Source organism: Meleagris gallopavo, chromosome 2, assembly GCF_000146605.3.
Source record: "Meleagris gallopavo isolate NT-WF06-2002-E0010 breed Aviagen turkey brand Nicholas breeding stock chromosome 2, Turkey_5.1, whole genome shotgun sequence".
NCBI lineage: Eukaryota > Metazoa > Chordata > Aves > Galliformes > Phasianidae > Meleagris > Meleagris gallopavo.
Genome location: NC_015012.2, coordinates 52,169,989 through 52,185,132, shown reverse-complemented (window position 1 = coordinate 52,185,132; position 15,144 = coordinate 52,169,989). Strand labels below are relative to the sequence as shown.

The 15,144-nt window shown below is 39.6% G+C and overlaps 1 protein-coding gene across 5 annotated transcripts in view; it reads right to left on the bottom strand.

Moving 5' to 3' along the window:
* HIVEP2 (HIVEP zinc finger 2) overlaps positions 1-15,144 on the bottom strand; it is a 95,432-nt gene that overhangs the window by 50,892 nt on the left and 29,396 nt on the right. For all 5 annotated transcript variants that reach the window (XM_010707262.3, XM_010707266.3, XM_010707264.3 and 2 more), the window contains one exon: positions 123-220. The gene's annotated coding sequence lies outside the window, so the exon portion shown is untranslated. The remainder of the gene's footprint in view (positions 1-122; positions 221-15,144) is intronic.

Here is a 15,144-nt window from a genome sequence, read left to right as displayed (position 1 = left end):
ACGTAATCAGTTACTATTTAAGTGTGAGTGACTTCTGGTTGAAGCCCTCTGAGAACAAAAAAATATTCACTGAGGCCTGCTCCCCAAGTTCATTTGAACCCATCCTTTCCTTGTTCTCCTACCTGTCTGCTGCAGTCAAAGGTGCAAGTGAATAATGGTTCCAGTCAAGGCAATTTGGTTTGCCACTCCAGCAAATATGGCTGTCCACACTCTCCTCCACCTATTTAGAAAACAAACATGAAAGATTTTTAAGGACTTTTGTCAAGTCATCTTGCTGTCACTGGCTACAATACAAATAGGAACTTCAGAGATTCAGACACAGTCCTTCTTGCTCCCTAGGTATTTCTCCCTCAAAGCAATGTGACACCAGAAATCAGTATCAGTTGGGGGATTCCACCTTGCAGTTATGCATGTCAACTAAAAATACTCTGAAGTGAAAACCAGACTTACAAGACCTAGACCAAAAGGTATATAGAATGATTTACTTTTAGACATACAAATACACCAAGAAGAATAAGCATAGAAAGTATGGTAGTGCCTTGGTCGTCTATTTACCTTTGAGAGTTACAGTAACATATGTGTTTTTAATAAGATATATTTTTAAATAAACACAAATATTTTCCTGTCTTTAAATCAGAGCAGTGCAAGTATCTCCCATGCCACTTCTTTGCTGCCTAGCACTGTGCTCCAGAAGTGGGATCACCTCATGAATACTGAATCAATACATCATCAGTGATCTTCTAGGGACCACATATCAAACAACTGTGAAGAACAGATAACCACAGCCCACATTTTGCTTTCTTTCTTCCAGGTCTTCCTATGTCCTTGAAGACCTGTACATGCTACTGCAAGCTACGTGCCAGGGATGAGCAATGAGGTGGGCACTCCAGGTTGGATGTGCTTCTGCAAAGAGAAGCACCTTCAAGGAGATCCTGGAGAGTGACATGATGGCACATGGTCTCAGGGAGAGATCTTGTGTGTCTTTTCTCCTGCCCTTTGCCCTGCTATGCTCCATGGTGCATGGCCGTGACACTGGTCATGCTGGCTGACTACCCTCAGGGGGCAGCCAGGTCACCTGGAGAGCTGCCCGTTCCTCGAGGGCTTACAAACATTGTGGACAGAGGCCTCTGGCAGGAAAATGCCCAACTCAGCAAGCTAGACCCATAGATTGATGGCCACGGCCTAATCTATCCCTACAGAACCAAGCAGCAAACCTCTCTAGGTTTCCAGGAGCACAAAGCCTGCCCACAATGCCCCATACAATGGCAAAGACTGACCAACGTGCTATGGGCGAAGCCTCATAACTCCATGCTTCCATCATCAGCAGAGTGCAGATGTGAGCTGAGGGAAACAGTGCCAAAATATGAATGTTGAGGAAGGTCTGGAATGAGTTAGTAAAAAAAAGGCATATGCTTATATTTTCTGCTGTAATGTTTGCTATCAGCAACAAAAACAAATATCAAATGATAATGTGTTACTAACTGGCAATGTCAACAGTGGTCTATATAGGCATCTGAGTATATAAAATAACATATGCTTTGGCTCCAGACCCTAACACTTTATCACATCAATATACAGCTTTCTAGGAAATTAATCTGGATGCAGAGCCAGGAAACACTTTTCAATCTCTGGGCAGACAGGGCCCAATATGCTTTTAATCTATGGGTGAACGCAGGTTAAGGCTGGACTCAAGGGCAAAACCCTGTTTATAGCAGAGCCAGTATTTCACTCTATTTTTATAACTAGACTGAGAAAAGTTCCTGTCAAAAAAACAAAGCAAAGCAATAAAGAAGCCATGAGTTGTTATTAGCCCATTCTTCAGTAAAACCTAGCGGTGCTCCAAATTGCAGCTTGCTTCTCCTGGCAGTAAACAGATATCCTCCAGCCCCTAAGCATGCAGCCCCACAACTCTCTTACAGAGAGAGGCCTAACTGGCTTTCATGACAAAGGTTACACTTGCACAAAGTTGTTTTTAATGAATATACATTAAAAATCTGTTTATGCAGTCCACAACCCAAAGACGAGGGGGCCATTAACGGTAAATCCAAGCAGGAGCAGAGGGGCATTCCATTAAAAGACAACAAAATCACAAGGGAAATATGTCATTTACAAAATTAGCTTTTAACCGATGGGAGCCAGCATATTTCCCCATGTGGTAGACTTTGCTGTCTTCAGCAGTGTTCCTCAAAAGATAAATCAGGATCTGATCCAAGTGTGAAAGACTCCCACTGACTTCAGTGAAGGCTGGATCAGTTTCTGAGTATTTAAAAAGCTTACTTTTTACTTATAATTAGGTTAAATATTATTCAAAGCAAGATCTGTTTAAGGACAGTATGATTTTATCCTTACTAACTTAACAACCTTACAGCAATGCTTGAGCTTGCAAGCAATATATAGTCTGAAGGAACAGCTAATCTACAATGCTTTTAACAACCTCAGATAATGCAAGTGTCATCAAACAGAATGTTGCTGCCTAATTAAAGCTTCCAGAGGCTTTGTTGTGATACTAAACGCAGAACTTTTAATTTGTTTTTATCATCAAGTTAGTAAATTCTTGTGCAATACTGGGTTATTTGGAAGCGAACAACAGCCCACCAAAGAAAGGCAACAATGCAACCATTGCACATCATTTGCTAGCATTTGGACATATCTGGTCAAGACTGTTTTAATCTACTGCTGTTGTTTGCCAGCCATGGAGACTAAGTTAAACAAGTGCATCAGAAGGGGAATGAGAGTATGAGAAACGTGGCATGACTAGGAAGACTTTTTCCAATTTGAGCTCTGTAGCTTATACTCTCAGGGATGAGTCTTTTACATAGGACCTGAAAATGTGAAAGTGGAGGTACCCTGATAATGACTCTTACCATTTCCTTTTGAAAAGAGTACTAGACTCTCCCTTGGCAGTTTCAGTAGTTATCTTATGATTGTATAGCTACATGTTTAGCAGTGAAATTCAAACGTAGCAGTTATCATCTGACCATAAAGGTAAATTCATTTCACTGATCAACAAGAACTCTGTTTTATATTATTTCTTATGTATCTGTTTCACTGTCTCTATTAGATTAGTTGAGTACCAGAGGAAGGGGTACCAGAGGAAGATTTCTGTGTACTTTGCAAGATAAAAAAAAAAAAAAAAAAGAAGTACCAGAAATCTCATGTATATTTTAATGAGAAACTAAAGTTTAAGGAAAACAACTGGCAAACTGGCAAATATTTATTTTGCTGCTAATTAATCTAAGGCTTTGAAATAGCACAAAAAATGGGTAAAATTTTCTCAAAAGTACAAAGGGCAAATAAAGCCTTGCCTTGTGTTACTCCTTAACTCGCTTACAGCAGGTATCATTCCAGCAGACTGTATCTTATCGTGGGAAGGGAATTCACCTAACAACTCAGTTTGACCAGGTCTGTAAGAAGCCAGACACCATATAAATTGCAGCCTGGTTCCTAGATGGTATAAGATCACTCAAATCAATGAAGATCCACACAAGTTGGGTAGAAAAATGTGTACGCTTTTGTAGCTTCCCATCCCAGAGCTCTATCTCATGTCTTGTAACTCATACCTCTAAGGCAATACAGAAATCTCATGGTTTTTTTACATGGGTTCAATCCCCCTTTAGATATGTGAAACAGTCTATGTGGACTTTCTAATGCTCTCTTTGCCCTCTATCTCCTTTTCAAACACAAAGTCCAGAGATTACAATCCTTAATGAGAGGAGTAAGAAGTCTAAAATTTGCTTGACTGTCACTGTAAGGCATTAAGCTCCAGACAGACATCAATCTCCATCTCAGTACTTACTCTCTGAACAGGCAATATTTTACAGTTACCATTCCCTAAACAAAGCACAATTTATTAAACAGACAATTTGAAAGCTACAGCAGCTAAAACTGGAAGTAAAAATGTCTCCCTACTTGAGGAAGGTAAAAGCCATGTGATGCTTTAAATTAGCTTCATAGGATCAATGGCAGAACACAGCCACCTAAGAATCCTTATCAAATGCAACCATACTATATGCAATCAAATTTGGAAGAAGTGAAAGAAAATTGTTCCCATTACTATACTGGTTCTCACTTCACATGTTCACACAAATCATCCAAGAGTACTCTACCTTTTCCCACTTAATTCCAGGTCATTCTGGCAGCTCTGGCAATTACAAGCAGTTTGCTGAAATTTATGGATCAAATCTTGAACTACCTCCAAATTTAAAGTGATAATTTTTTTAAAATATTTTTTTTCTGGGCTGTAAATGTTTTCATCTTCATTATTGAACAGAAAGTTTATTTGTTTTCACTTTCTTTTTCTTTTTCTTTTTTTTTCAACAGGGTTATGACAGTCTATTAAAATTTTGTTTCTTCATGGCTTTTCTTCATTTTGGTTTTTTGGTTTCTGCATGTTAGCACCACACTGCAGATCCAGACACAAAGAGCACCAAGAAATCTCTGCAACATTTTTCATTTGCTGAAATTTATTGTACCTGTGAATTTATACATGTGTATGTGTGCATGCATATGTATACAGATTATGTAAATAAAAATAGTCATGCATGCTAACGCATGTATATGCTGTTTCTATTGTCTCTCAGTCTCTTCTGAAAATTAGCAATCAGAACAAAATTTATCTAAAAGTTACATTGTCCCAAATGACTTTTGGAACATCACCTATGAACTTTGTTTATTTACACATATGCAATTCACTCTATTAAAATCAAGCACCTGATTTCTTTGGCAGTGTTAAAAGTAGTGTTTGGAACTTCTCTAAATTACTTCCTTCATTCCCAGAACCCATGATGTGCAGGATCATATTTTGCTGCTAGCACTGGAACTATGATTTGGAGTTACTTTTTTTTTCCCCGATTCAGCCAGGAGCTAAATTAGCAAGAGCACATCCCCCTAAGTATAGGTCCATAACCTCACTACACATAGCAGTTTAGACGCTGCCAGCTGAGATCAGTGCCCTCAACTAACCAGGCTTGATGCATTTAGACAATGGTCAGGCTGACAACTGACACTGTGTCCACATACACATGTTGCTCAACCCATTTGTCTGCTCTGCTGTTGCCAAAAGGATAGGGCTGCTTGGCCAGGCAGCTGGTACAAAGATGTGAGTACTTCTAGGGGTCCTCTAAGAGTGGGAAGAGAAGGCAAAAACATCAGGTCTCCATTGAGCCCAAGATAGGATTTCTGATAAAGCCTGTGCTCTAAGCAATCCAAATAGGCTTCAGCAATATCACCACAGGTAATTTTGTCCAAAAGTACCTTGATGAAAAAGTGCCAGGGAAAAAAGCTCACTTGCACCTCAGAAGCTGGCAACTAAGCAGATATGCAGGACACCAGGGAAGTGTGATGCCTGGGAACAAGACAAATTTGTCTTCAGAGAAAAAACATGAATTCTAAAGACTTGGGGTCTGCTCTCACAGTTTTGGTTGCTGTTATTCACAAAATCTAAGCATTACTTTCTACAAAAATAAATTTAAGACCTCAGCAAGGTTGGTGGTAAGTCAGACTTTATACCAGGCATACTTGTACATACAGATCAGTCTCTGATACTGTATTCCTAGATGCAAAGACAGCTCATACAACAAAAGATGCACTACTCTCTTTTCGAGTCTGCCTCCACGGTGAAGGCACCATCACTGGCAGCTATATATTTATCCTAGGAATCAGAACTGGCCATCTATACACCTCTGAGCAGAATCTTTGCTAGCAGTACTTCAGGATGCAGTATGACTTCTTTACAAGGAGGTAGGTTCTCTCTATCCGTTGTTCCTTCCACATCTAGAAAAGGCGTGTTTAAAATGTCCTCATTCCCAGTGCCTCCACACTCTTCCTCAGGTCTAAAGGAGGAAGAAGGCTCCTCAGACCTCTGCTGTGAGGCAAGATCCTTCTGCACTGATGTCACTGCACTCTCAGTGTGTGCCCGGTAAGATAGTAATTTGTCATGAGCGTGGGCCCTATCCATACATGGCAGGCTGGAGGAGGAATGACCTCAAACTCCGTTCCTGATCCAGAGGGCGTTGTCAGAGCACAGTGTTTGAGTTTGATGCATGAAGCGCAGAGATATTTTCAGCTCCTGAATCACACTTCTGGCTCCACAGCTAACTTGAACTTTTCCTTAATTTTGTTTGCAATTTTTCACCTTCTGCTATCGCTATGGGCCTCTCAGAAAAAGAAAACAAGCTGGTTACAGAAGAAAAAAAAAGAAAAAAAAAGAATAAGAAAACCTTATATGAGGATTTTTTTTAAATCACTTTTATTTTAATCACTTCTATTTTATTCTCCTGTATGTGTGGAGCAGTGGAATTAAACAAATGACTAACAGATTAGTGGTGCATCACAAACGTGTTTTTTTTTGTTTTTTTGTTTTTGTTTTTTAATATGCTACTAAATGCTGCCAGTGAATGTTTTCTAATGATTTTGGTATCCAGTACAAGAACAAAATGGTCTAAAAAATGAGACAGTGCAATAGCAGTTAGCCTGGTTACAGCTATAGGAAAGCTTTAAGGGATCAAATTTGTATATTCCTGCAGCTAAAACAAAAATATTTTGCTGTACTTTCGCCATGAAACAATATTGACTTGACCAGAATTCAAGAGCATAATTTGAAACTGGCTGTAATGAAAAAACAGAGCCTCACTTTACAATACCAAAAGAATAAGTTTTAATTGGCATATCCTGCCAATTACAACAGCATCACCTCTCCGTTGCCATGGCCTGATTCCTGAATTCAATAGGAAAGCTCCAGGAAAATGAGCAGACAAATTATGCAACCTCAGTCACAGCTGAGCAAGTCATTTAGGCATACGCTTAATTCCATCTCTATGCAGTAAAGCCAGCTCAGCAAAGCAAGGCATGTGCTCAAGTCAAAGTGAATAGGTGGCATGCATCCTTCCAAATGTTTTGTTTTGTTTTGTTTTCCCCACAGAGTCAGGATGTAGCATTAAACTTCTGCTGATTTCCTTGGAGCTCATCATGCTGGAAGAAGGTTGAATTCACTCACACATGTACCAGTCTTTTTAACTCATCCATAGACTGATTAAGCAAAACAAACAAATAAATAAAAAAATGAACCATGTGGGACATATCCTTGAGCAGAGATAAACGTGCATGCTACCCACTGATTAAAGGGAAGCACAGAGGCAGGAGGAGGTGATGCAGAAAAGATGAGGTAACAAGCTACCATAAGGAAATCCCATGCATCCACAACTGCTGATAAGCCTCGTAGTGTTTTCACATAGAAGTGGCAGTTTACTTATCAGCCAGAACAGGGAAAAGTCACAGGCACTTAATTCCTCTACTTCTGTTTGTCTCACGTCGCAATGAGGAAAAAGTAAGAAAAATGACCGGATATGATAAGGGATGTGGTCTCTCCTAGATGCAATAAAGTAATTGGGCAGTCTCTGAAGTCTTTTCCTTTAAATTTTCTTTAATCTCAGCAAGAAACATTAATCTAACAGAGTCAACTTCCAGGCAAGCGTGGATCCCCAGGAGCATTCCTCGACTGCAGATAATTGGGGGAAAAAAAAGCCTGTTGCAGGCAGGGGGGCTGTATCAGTTCATGAGGAAGGTGTATTTCGTCACAGGCTGTACTGTTCACCTGCCGCTGCCCTCCTGCCCAGATGGAAGGGCCTCAGGTACCTTTCTGTTTCATCCACTCTCAGAGGTCAGTGCCACAGGGTTGCCTGAAATCATGCTTAGCTGCCCAAGGCTGTTTTCTCCTGTATCCCTGGATGGAAGTCTGGAGGAACCCAGACCCCAGACTCGACTGGAAGGGTCTGAAGAGGGTGGGAGACCTGATCCATTCTCTGTTTGAGGTTACAATCTATCCCTGCCCCAAGGGTACTGTGAGCCATGTACAGAACAAAAGTTTGCAGGAATTAAGCCACCACAACAAAAGATGCATTATGCAAACATCTCTCTTTTGAGATGACACAACATAGAGCAGAAAGCATAAACAAAACCAAACAAACAAAGCAGAAAAGCCTTGTGGAATAATAAAAAAAAAATCATTTCATGAAGAGCTTCTCTGCTCCTCTTACAACTTTAGGACAGTGATAATGCTGAAATGGACAGCCAGCCCTGAAAACTGGATAAACTGAGACACAGAGAAAACCACTGAAAGCAAGAAAAGAGACTGAAAAAATAAGTGAGACAACAGAGGTGAAGCAGAAATGCAATGTCTAAACTGCAGATGTAATTCTGCCAGTAGCAACCATGTTTAAGATCAGTTCATCCTGCTTTCCTATTTTGGGGAGGGCAGGAGTTTTCTTGTTAACAAAACTGCCATGGATTCTCCCCAGATAGTGGGACAGAAAAATTATTTCCTTCCACACCTAGGAGCAAAACTATGCATCTAAGAAAGGGAAAGCCTCTGACACCCCCCTGGTTCCTCATTACACAGTTGTTCTAGTACAGCTGGGGAGCACAGAGGGTCACCTCATTAAAATCTATGTCCACAACTACCAGAGCTGTGTTTTAGTTGCTGCTGGCCAGGGGTCAATGAAAGGTATTGTTCGGAGCTCTCCCTTGGCAGTACAACTCTGCCAGTCACTCTCCTTTACTAGCTTGACTGTTAGAATTACACAGGAAAAAGGTCGTTATTATTCTACCAATGTTTTATAGACTAATTTGGCAGTTTTTCTAGCATGGTTTTAGTAGTTTTGATAGCATGCTAGTATGGGAAAGAAGGATTTCCACGTTGGCTCAAGAAACAGCTCTGGCAAAACTACCTATTTTTAACATGGTTTATTCCTATTTCAGACACAGCACTTTCTCTCCCATCTGTTGACACAATTGTTTTGTTTTCTTAAAAGACACAGTTGTCTGTCTCCTGGAAAGAAAAAACAATGATCTCCAATAGCTGCAGAGAGAAACAGGAGTCTAAAACCCCATCAAACAGTGTGCCGGTCAGAAGGTAATGCTGCCTGTTTCATGAGTGAAAAATAGAGCCTCTTAAAGATTCAGATGCTTCGTAAAAATTACATCAGGTTTTGGCTTCTCTGGTATTTTAAGTGTGACTGTGGACTTCTAAAATTCACATCTGATCTGCTCACCAGCTAACTAAGATGGTTTATTGATCTGGGGAGCCTAACTGCAAGCCTGCCATCAGTGACACACCAGTCTGCTCAGCAGGAGCACAGCCATAAGATCACAGAGCCAGAGGCAAACCTTTTCATTCCTTTCCTTACTAACAAAAGGCAAATGTAATGACAGCATTGGGGGAGAGAAGGGAACACCAACAATTATTAATATGATAAAAATTCAATTCATATAGCAAGACAAAACATTAAGCAATCCTTTTGACACTGAGGTTGTCAGGCTGCTTTCTCGGATTTTTGATGATAGAGGTTTTTTTCCTCATTGGATTGCTGAAACTCCTAGTTATGATCTCCCAGGCAATTTGAAAACCTCATCTTCTTTCAAAGGCATTCCAGGCAGCCTGAGAGTTTGTAGCAAATAAAGCTGAAGCGTGGCTGAGGTGGGACCTCTACAGATCACTACAGCAACCTCAGCTCTTGTAGGACAGCCTATTTGCTGGCATAGCTGCAATATGAAAACCTGATATATTAAAGGTCAAGACTCCAATACAGAGCAGACTCATATGTATTGTGTTTTAATTTCTTTTTACGCAGAGAGGTGTCTAGGGACCTGGAGAGGTGACAGAAAGATAAATCATGCACGACAAACTGGAACAGAAGACAACGCTATATCCAGAATAGGATCTCTCTGCTGTTGCAGCTGTCCTAGCAAACTGTACTGACAGTGTGTTCCCAGCACAGGCTTCATTTGTACTAGCAAAATTGTATTATTTACTAGCATAGCTTTTTCCTACAGTTCCTCTTCCCCTACCCAGCAGGTTAAAAGTAAATCCATAAAAGTAGAGGTTTGTCATAAACGTATCCACAGTGAGAGCTTCTCTGTCAGTCAGGGATCACATCAAGGATCAAGCCTCTTTACACCTTTGGTCAAGACAGTTATGTCAGCACAAGTCTGTGTAACACGCACATTCTTCATCTGCCTGGAGTGAAAAGTCCTACACACCTGCTGCAGTGTTCTGGGCAGGAAGGGAGAGCCAGGCTGAGCATGCTTTTCCCACCCTGACAGGAAAAATTGCACCAAACCAAGTGCCTGGGATCACACTTAAAGAAAGAACCACATTCACCATGATAATGAAAAATACAGCTGACCTAAGATGTATTTTCAATGAACTATCACATGGATCTGCTTTCAGGAGCTGTCTGAAAAGATATTTTCCAGGAGTGCTATGTGCTATGTTCTACTGTTCACAATCACCCAAGTGATTTAAGATTTTGATGCTGTCATCTATAATCTTTGTAAGAGAATGGGCAGTGACTTTAACGTGCCCTTGAGGAAATTAAGATTCATGAGGGATCTGGCAGGGCATTCATATATCACTTGCAGCCTGGTAAAAGGGCCCACTTGTCTTTAGTCTGACAATGTCTAGAGCTGTGTTCCTTGCCCACCCCAAATTATCTAATTTCTTTACAAGGAATGCAGTACATATTACTGGAAGGCTGGACCTACTCTAGGCTACTATGGTTTCCATGGACAGGAAGCTTTAAGGTTTAGGATTAAAACAGCAGGAGGCCAAAAACTGAGGACCATGCTTTTGCTTATGGATTTCAACCAATTCTGCAGAGCATCATGTAGGAAAACACAAAGTATGGAAGCTTGTAGCTATCCAATCTACTGCAGCATGTCTCATTTAAAGGAAAACTACTGGACCTATGTTTTTATACTTTTTTTTTTTTTTAAGGAAAATTGAGACCTATGACAGTAGACCTCTTCTTCCTCTACCTGTAGAAGCTGAAGGTGGTCCTGTCCCCATTTGCTCCTGGCTGACTGAAGGCTCATGCTTACTATTTCATTCAATGTAAGCACTCCACTGACCTTCAATAGCCACTGAAGCCATCCTAGATGGCTATGCCTGCAGTAAGAAACAGATCACTTTCAAAACTCTTTCAACAAGCAGAATGGCTAGCTAGTTAGCAATGATCATCTGTGGGCAGAGTGTCATCTTCAACCTTTACAGCACCATGTGAAGGCAATACCTGTCCATTATCTGAGATCTGCAGCATAGACGAAAAGGTAAAGAAAAGGCATGATGGAAAACTTGAAATTCTGTATCATTATTGTGCAAACTGAAGAAGTAAACTTGACAGGAACCCTCCCAAACTTAAGAGTTCTGAATAACAATTACGTGGTACTTGACAGTAGACTCATTACTTTAAGGAAGATATACAGAGTCTATCCTGAATTTTCAAGACTCAATAATGTTGTTGTGGTTAAGGTACCATCTTTTATATTCTTTTGTAATGGCCAAGACAACAAAACTACTTTTCACATCCCACAAAATGTCCCTAAAAATAATATATTTTAAATTAGAAAATTATTTACCTTTGAAACACAAATGGCAATGCACATGAACAGAGCCTCCTCTGAGTTTATTCGCGTCTGTGTTCAAGAGTCAAGTGGCCAAATCACATTGACACCCACTGAAAATCAGGCTTTAAGCTGTCTGCTCTCTCTGCCGTGTTCAGCAGAAGTTTAGTGCAGCTGCAGTCAAAAGACTGCAAGGTGGCAATTTCACCAGGACTTGTCCCCTTAAAACCTCCAAGTTTCATTCTACACTAGGGCTTCTGCCCAAAAATTAATAGAAAACAGGAAAATGGTAAGAGGCCACACTGACTGTGGAAAGTCCAACTGAAGAAAAACTGCCCTAGGAGAGGATCCAAGAAAGAGCATGGGACCAAAAATACTTTCAGACAGCACTGTCAACATGTTAAACAGCAGAAGTGTTCCTGCCAGGAAAACATAATGCCACCACTAAGAAACATAAGAAATCAAGTTAAAGGCCTCTCATAAGGGAAGAAAAAAAAAAAAAGGACAGAACAAACAATAGCAATCATTCAGAAACTCATACACAATTAAAGACTAAGAAAGAAGATGAGTTAAAGAAAAAAAGGACAGAGAAGACCCCTAATGAATTCTACATCTCCAAAGAGTAATTCAAATTCCCACTTCATTGTTTCCAGAGATGAATACCACAGATTCTGATTCAGGAAATGTGAACAGCTATATTAAAATTCAGTCAATCCTTCCCAAACCATTCTAGAATGTGCCATTCTAGAACCTTTGTGACCACCAAAAACTGCTTAAATGATTAAAAATAAAAATAAAAAATTAAAGAAAACAAGCTATTATTCTATCAACACTGCTTAAAGGAGATGAGGAGAAGTGACATATCTCAGGGAAAGGCCAGTGGCCAGCCAGCACAGCACACTTCACCTGCCCAGCTGCATGCCCTCAGGATAGGGAGGGTGAAGCACTCCTCACTGCTTCTCTAAGTATCATTTACTAACACTGCCGTTCCCCATTACTTCCAAATTGGCTTTAAAAGTGATAAGTAAACAGAATCATTCTCGTTGGAGCTTCTTTTTTCATTCTGACAAATCAAAGAACTGCATCAGTTGAACTACAGAGCTGTGTTTCTGCACCTACATGCCAATGTTTTTTCTATCACTTCATTACGACTAGTCCTGGCATGGACCAGTGAAGTCTCCAGTGGGTTTGCAGATCATTACAGCAACATGATTAGAAAGCTTGATCCAAATATCATAAAAGTCAATGAAACTTGGATTGAGCCCAACAAGAAATATTTTTTCCTGCTGTGGGTGGTTAGATACGCATTACACTTTTTCTAGTGAAAAAAGTGAGTGTTCCTCTATGACAAATTTTAGTAACAGTACAGCCTGCGTTTGAACAATAAACTGTCATGAAAAAAAAAAACCATACGTAACTTGAAATAGAAAAATCATGTTTTCTGTGCCCAGGATCAATCAAAAATCCCACTGACTACAGTAACAGTTGATTAAGACTACCGCACTGTTCCATAAAGGAATGCATTTACACACATACAACATGCATATACATTGACTTACTGATCTGTATGTCACATAAACTCTCCCCTGGAAATTATGATTATGATGAATATTTTTAGGAGAAGAGACGTAGCTCGTATGGGCACAGGCACACAGACTGTGTCCCACTTTCTGTATAATATTATTCTCTAAAATGTTATACATTTAGCTTCTTTGAAATATAAAGAAATTTCTGTGGAAAAAAAAATTATGCTAAATAATAAAATGTTTTTAAAGTAGACTAAACATTCATAAAATATTTTAATACAGATACAAGAGATGATGGTTGGACTGGGTGATCCTGTGGGTCTTTTCCAACCTTGGTGATTCTATGATTCTATGCAATCATTCATAAGCATTACCACATTACTGAATTTATGTAATAATTATTTGGCATGTTACATCTGTAACAACGTGTAAAGTAATATTGATAGTATTCCTAGTCTATATGCTGTTCTTAGCACAGAGGGCTTTTTTGTCAGTAATAATTAATATAGTAACTGGAAGAAAAATCTAATCTGACAAAAATCCAAGAGATGTACCTGAAGAGAACAAAGATAACATAAAACATTTGGGCTGGAAGCAAACTCTAAATGGGTTATCCTCTATCATCTTTAATAGATGTGTATTTAGTCTAGCCAAACAGATTCTATGCCCTCTCAAGGCAGTTTGCTCCACTGACCTAAATGTTACTTTGTAGTAACCCCTTTCCAGTATTGAACAGTCACACAAAATGATCTCTGCTGCTGTTTAATCACAGTATTGTTCTCCCTTTTACCTTCAGTAACATGTGAGGACATGTTCCTCCATTCTTCCCAATTCTTTTGGATGCATATGTGCAGTTATAGCTCTGAATTACAGTTTTTCCAGTCTCAACATCCTAGGTTTTATGTCTCAAATACTCTTTTATCTTGTGTTTGAGCTTTTCCATTTCACTGAAGGGCCACATGAATTCAGGTTACTTTTGATTCTTGATTATATGAGCTGAAAAGGATTTGATTTGAAATGTTTGCACCAAGTCTTAACTTGGTTTATGAGGCTTACATGTCTCCCTACTATACTGTGGCATTTGTTCTTCCAAATTTAATATTATCCTCCCAAGAAACACCTTGAGAAAATCACCCATACAAAACCAATAGTAAACAAACCAAAATACCAATAACAAATGACAGTAATGAGATACCTGGAGCTTAACACTGCTGTTCTTCAGGATGTGCTATATAATTCCAGGGAATTCTTACCCAAACTTGAACAGTTTTACCTCCTTACATAAACATACATCTCCCATTAGAGATTTGGCACTGCTAGAAGTAAAGGCATACTGACACCAAGATGATCTGAGCATTTTTCACAGAATATATGAAGGCTGCTGAGTACACACCAAACTGCTTCCAAGCTGCTTCTGATATGCCTAGTTACGATGCAGTCATGGCAAAGGCACAACTTTAATGGAATATGGATTAATTACTATAAGACCTCCATGCTCCCAATGTGGATGAGGGACAGGAACACAGAAAAAGCTGGTGACCTGCTCAACACTTACAGAATCTTTGGCTGAGATGCCTGGAATCACACTTGTATGTGCAAGACTTGCCAAAGTCGCGGACGTATAACTCTGCCAGTGCCTAACACTGACCATGGTCAGGCTACTGGGCTCGGAGCAATTTCTGAGCAATCCAAACATAAAGGTTTAGGTGTTCAGATTCCCCATCCATAGCAGAAGACCTGACTCACTTTGAATTTCTGAAGACTAATGAATATTTCCAAGGATACAGATTAAAAATACTGAATTAGTGTGTCACAATACATATGCATTTAAGCAGAACTTTGGACTTCAAATCAATTACTTGCCTGTAACATAAAAAAAACATTCTACCAATGAAAATATAGCCTAAGGAAAGTTGTAAAAAAGAGATTCTCGTACTCAAAGACTTTCTTCTCTGTTTTGACAACCAAATTGCAGAGGGCATCCTAAAGACTCACTCCACAATTGCTTCAAATAGCTACAATGCAGTACTCATCCATCCTGTTTTTAAAATCAATAAGAGAAAGGTTTGGATTTTCTTCTTTTTTGCCATTTCAATAAACAGAGGACATTGCTGCCAGCGCACAAAGCTGAACACATGCTTAACAAGAGCAAAGCATGAGCAACTTAGATATTGAAGAAATAGCTGTAAGGTCTGATACAAACAGACAAGCATTAAGTCTC